The sequence below is a fragment of the Macadamia integrifolia genome, chromosome 7 (genome assembly GCF_013358625.1).
Source record: "Macadamia integrifolia cultivar HAES 741 chromosome 7, SCU_Mint_v3, whole genome shotgun sequence".
Lineage (NCBI taxonomy): Eukaryota > Viridiplantae > Streptophyta > Magnoliopsida > Proteales > Proteaceae > Macadamia > Macadamia integrifolia.
The window spans coordinates 35636692-35642283 of NC_056563.1; the positions used below are offsets into that span (position 1 = coordinate 35636692).

General features: G+C 35.8%; 1 pseudogene; it reads left to right on the top strand.

Moving 5' to 3' along the window:
• Window positions 1-349: 349 nt before the first annotated feature.
• Window positions 350-5592, top strand: part of LOC122085117 — a 6206-nt pseudogene continuing 963 nt past the window's right edge.

Below are 5592 nucleotides of genomic sequence, written 5' to 3' on the forward strand. Positions count from 1 at the left end.
AATCCATCTTGACCAACTTAACTCAACTAATATTCTTCTCGACCAAAAAGAGGATGACAACGCCAAGTGAAACAGGGCATGAGGATTTGGAGAAACGGATACAGATATTCTTTATCATTGGATTGCTAAACGAATTGAATAATAATAGGTAAAAAATTAGGATTATCATATTAGTATCCGCTTAGTTTTAAGACCAATTCAGATAATTTCCGGATATTCATTTTCCAAATAAGAATACCCCTAAACGAATATGAACCCGGACCAAATACGGATTTTCAATTTTCCATTTACATTTCTATTTTTTGATTGTTTAGCAGCGGCGGATTAGGGTTTACAAAATATTTTCATGTTGACTGAAATACCCCTAAAAAATGAGCGATATTCCGCCTCTTTCCCTGCAATTTTGTTCCCTACACAGCCGCTTCCCACCTCTTTGATCCATCCCATTTTCGGCGCCTGAGAGAGCCAGAGAGCCTTTGCTTTCCTTCTTCTCAGATCGAGAGATTCAGACGATGGGTCGTGTAATTCGAGCACAAAGGAAGGGAGCAGGGTCTGTCTTCAAGTCCCACACACACCACCGCAAGGGCGCTGCTCGCTTCCGGAGTCTCGACTTTGGAGAGCGAAATGGGTATCTGAAGGGTGTCGTGACCGACATCATCCATGACCCAGGCCGAGGCGCCCCACTCGCTAAAGTTACTTTCCGTCATCCCTTCCGATACAAGCACCAGAAGGAGCTTTTCATTGCTGCCGAGGGTATGTACACGGGTCAGTTCCTTTACTGTGGCAAGAAGGCCACTCTGATGGTTGGGAACGTATTGCCTCTTCGTTCCGTCCCTGAAGGTGCTGTGGTCTGCAACGTTGAGCATCATGTTGGTGATCGAGGTGTTATCGCTAGGGCATCTGGTGATTACGCCATCGTCATCAGTCACAACCCTGATAATGACACCTCCAGGTTCGTTGTATACAAAGCTTTCTACTCCTTTCCCTCCCCATTGTAATTGTAAATAATAGATATCTCAATTGTTTGAACCCAATCCATCGAAAAACTAGTTAATAGCGTTAAGCAGCATTTTATGTATGCAATGATCTGGGCATTTGGTTTGATTTCTTGTAAATTCTTCCAAGATTTTTTCTTTCATTCATATATTCTTGTTTGTGGTTCTGAGGGTGGAATGGATAAGAGGTTGTGAGCCCTTGAGGTTCATGTCTCAAAATGAGTGCATAGGCCACATTCATATGTGCCCTTATTTTGCTGGAAAATCAGATCATGTCTTTTTATTTTAATATTTTATCGCGTCTGCAGCTTATTAAGCCTTAAATTGTAAGAAAATATACTAAAAACTAATCCTTTAAATATGTCGCGTTGTCACCAAAGTCTGCTTTAAATCATTATGTGTTGAATTTGGTCACCATCTTTACATATCATTTGTTTTGAAACTTAAATTTGATTGGCCATTTTTAGAATCAAAATAAGGCCTTTTCCCTGCCATCTATTGCAATTGAAGTGTATCAGCCGACTTGGTCTTTGAATATATTCCAACTATCAATGAGTTCCTAGGATTTTTGGTGGGAATGGTTGTTGTAAGACTTTCTGGTTCTCGAGGTATAATGAAGGATGATAGACTTGATAGGCTCGATTAAAAGGAATTTAAGGATCAGTTTGGTGTTATATATGGCGATCCTTTTGATATCTGAAATTTCTTATTTAATTCATAAGTCTAACAAAGAGAGTAAAGGTGGTTTGTCTGATATTAGGTGATACTTCAAGAAGGTTACCTAGAATGAAAGAATAAATAAGCCTGCATGAATTGAAGGTTTCATTACTGATTTAAGTCCCAATATTTTTTACTTGCTTCCCTTTTTCCAATATCAAAATGAACTTAGATACTATTAAGTAACTATCCAAGCCTTAAGCATAGTTATCAAAGCGACTAGGCGACCCAAGGGATTGGAGGGATGACAAGGTACCTCCTTAGATGTCGCCTATGCCTCCCTTGTGTTTTAGATGACCATATATAATATAGCAAAAATATTTTTATTAATTAAGCATTTGGGACAAAGAAGCCATATCAGTGCAATAATGACCCAATGTAAGTAAACCAACATATAATAAACAAAAGTTAGGATATGTTATAAGCATGTTCATGAAAAAACGAAACAATAAACATAAATCAATGTAAATTCGTGAAGTATCAAAAGGCATGTTATCGCTAAATCAATGTAAATTCTTGAAGTATCAAAAGGCATGTTATCGCCTTAAACCCAAGAATGAGCCTGTGCGCAATTGTTGCACCATGACAAGTTGACGACTATGGCCTTGATCCAACTACTTGGTTCATTGACATCACAAATGCCATTCCACCATTTTCTCTATCTGATGCGATGCATCTAGTTACCCAGCATTGATGAAGTTTCACTTGATTTCAACCCCATCCTTATACTTGCATTCTGTTTGCTTTTTGATGCTATCATTTGTACCTTGGTAACTGCTACTACGTGGACCAGTTTTTGGACTGCATTGTACACCACAAACATATGAAAATACTTCGAGTAAATATTGTTTCAAAAGGTTCTACTACTCATCAAGGCACACCATGTTGTAGATATATACGAAAAATTAGGGTTCTGGAAGTGAAAAAAGCTTTGAGGAGGATGAGAATAGGCACATGACGGCTTGCAAATGGGGTCCTAATATGACATGACTTCCCCTTTTGCATCAGTCTTCTCCCAGTGTTCTGGTGTTTCTAAATACGCCAGAGCTGCATTTGTTTCAATGGGGAAAAGTTTTCTGGAAACTGAGTTTCATTGATAAAATTTACTTTGTATTTAGTTGCCATCTTTTCTCTTGACAGAACATTTAATCATATCTAAATATGGTTGAATGAGGAAAACTAATCCATCTAGGGCTGGTATCCTCCATGCCCGATGGTTGCAATTGTATCATGGACCAAGATGCTGCCACTTTTTCCTGAAAATGACATTTAGATATTTAAATTGAGATTAATTTTCCAAATTTTTGTACTATATTTTTGGAAGATCTTTTATGTTTTCTCTGGCCAATATGATTTTCTTTAGGTTTTAAGCAAGCCTTGTTTTCATTGAGGTTCCAATTTTTCGGTGGCAAATTTTTTTTTTTCTTAAACTTGATTTTTACTTGCAAAATTTGTTTTGTATGTTCTTACCATTAGCCTTTTTTTTTTTTTTTTTTTTGTCTTTTTTAATTATGCTATTGCGTGTGCAGATTTTTATACCTTAAATTATAAGAAAATAAACTAAAAAATAATCCTTTAAATATTTCTCGGTGTCACCAAAATCTGCTTTAAATCGTTATGAATTGAATTTGGGTCATCATCTGTACATACCATTTCTTTTGAAACTTAGATTTGCTTGGTCATTTTTAGAATCAAAATAAGGCCTTTTCCCTGCGTTCTATTGCAATTCAAGTGTATCAATCGACCTGGTGTTGGAATCTATTCCAACTATCAATGGATTCCTAGGGTTTTTGGTGGAATGGGGGATATAATACTTTCCACTTCTCAAGATATAATGAAAGATCGATAGGTTTGATTGCTAGGAATTTAAGGATCAGATTTGTGTCATATGTGGCTATCTTTCTGGTATCCAAATTTTCTTTTTTAATACTTATTCTTAAAAGAGAATAGCGGCAGGTAGTCTAATAGCACGCATCCATTAGTTGATACTTCAAGTAGGTTACCTAGAATGAAAGAATAAAAATGTCCTCATGAGTTGAAGGTTTCATCTGATTGGCATCCCGGCATTTCTTATTTGGTTCCATATTTCCAATATTTAAATGAACTAAGATACTATTTAGTTATTAAATAAACCTTAACCATAGTTGTCACAACGACTAAGTGACCCAAGGGATTGGAGGGACTACAAGGTACCTCTATCTATGACTCCCTTGTGTTGTATATGACTATATGTAATATAGCAAAGATATTGTTACTAATTAATGCTTGTATATCCTATAAGCTTGTTCATCAAAAAACAAAACAATTAACATAAATCAATGTAAATTTAGGAAGTTCCAACAATGTGTGTTGTCGCCTTAAACCCAAGAAAGAGCCTAGATGCTTAGGAGCATAAGGAAAATTCCAAATGAATGGAGGAGAAGCATTATGGTTTGTATTTATATCAATAAAGGTGATATCCAGAGTTGTAATAACTATAGAGGTGTAAACTAATGAGTCCTACTATGAAGTTGTAGAAGTGAGTTATTGAAACTTGCTTGAGCCAAGAAACTACTATTATAGAAAGCTAAGTCGGTTTTATGCCAAGGAGATCCAAATAGAAGCTATTTACTTGGGAGACTAATGGAAAGATTTTGATACTTCAATTGGATTTCTATGTGGTCTTTATTGACCTAGAAAAAGCTCATGACAAAGTCTCTAGAGAGTTAATTAGCATGTACTAGAGAAATGTGTTTCAAGTAAATGTGTGGACATAGTTAAGTATATGTAGTGATGTGGTGACTATATGATGTATATAGTGATGTGGTGATTAGTGTAAGCGTGGGGTGGTTGAGGTAATGAATTCCCTATTACAATGGGGTTATACATGGATCAGCTTTATGCCATTAATTGTTTGTGCTTATCATAGATTATCTACCAAAGACATTCAAGATCAGGTCCTGTGTATTTTTTGTTGATGATATTGTTTTGGAAGATGAAACAAAAGTAAGGATTAACATCAAGTTGGAACCATTGAGATAAACCTTGGAATCAAAAGCTTTTATGATAAGTAGAATGAAAATGGAGTATATGGTGTGTAACAAAAAGTTACAGTAGGATGGATAGTGTGATGGGGAAAAGTGATAAGAGGGATATCCCCCAAAGTGTTTTTTTTAGGTATTTGAGCTTAATCATAAATAAAGGAGAACTAGATGATGATGTTACTCAAAGTATTGAAATAGGATGGATGAAGAGGAGTAGTGCTTCTGGAGTGTTGTGTGATTGATTTATCATTGCTGCTCACATTACCTCATTGGTTTCACTCTTTTAGTCTTTCAAAAGTAAGTTCCAAATGACTTTCCCCTCCCTTTTTAAGATAGTGACTAACAAACAGTAATTAAAGATATGTGCATATGTCACATAAGTTCCCCTTTTGCATCAGTCCTCTCCTGATGTTCTGATATTTCTAAATACACTAGTGCTGCATTTGTTTCGACGGGGAAAAAGCTTTCTGGAATCTTTGAGTTTCGTTTATGAAATTTATTGTATATTTAATTGCCATCTGTTCTCGAGTCTTGACTGCACATGTAGTCATATCTAAGCATGTTTGAATGAGGAAATGAATCCATCTAGGGTTGGTATTCTCCATGCCCCATGGTGGCAACTGGCAATTGTATCATGGGCCAAGATGCTGCAGTTTTTCCTGGAAATGACATCTAGATATTTAAGAAAAATAATTTGTGTTTTCTATGGCCAATATGATTATCATTAGGTTTTAAGCAAGCCTTGGTTTCCTTGAGGTTCCATAGTTTCCTTGGGATTTTTTTTTCTGAAACTTGACTTTTATTTACAAAAATTATTTTGTTTCTCTTTACCATTAGCCCTTTTTTTTTTTTTTTTT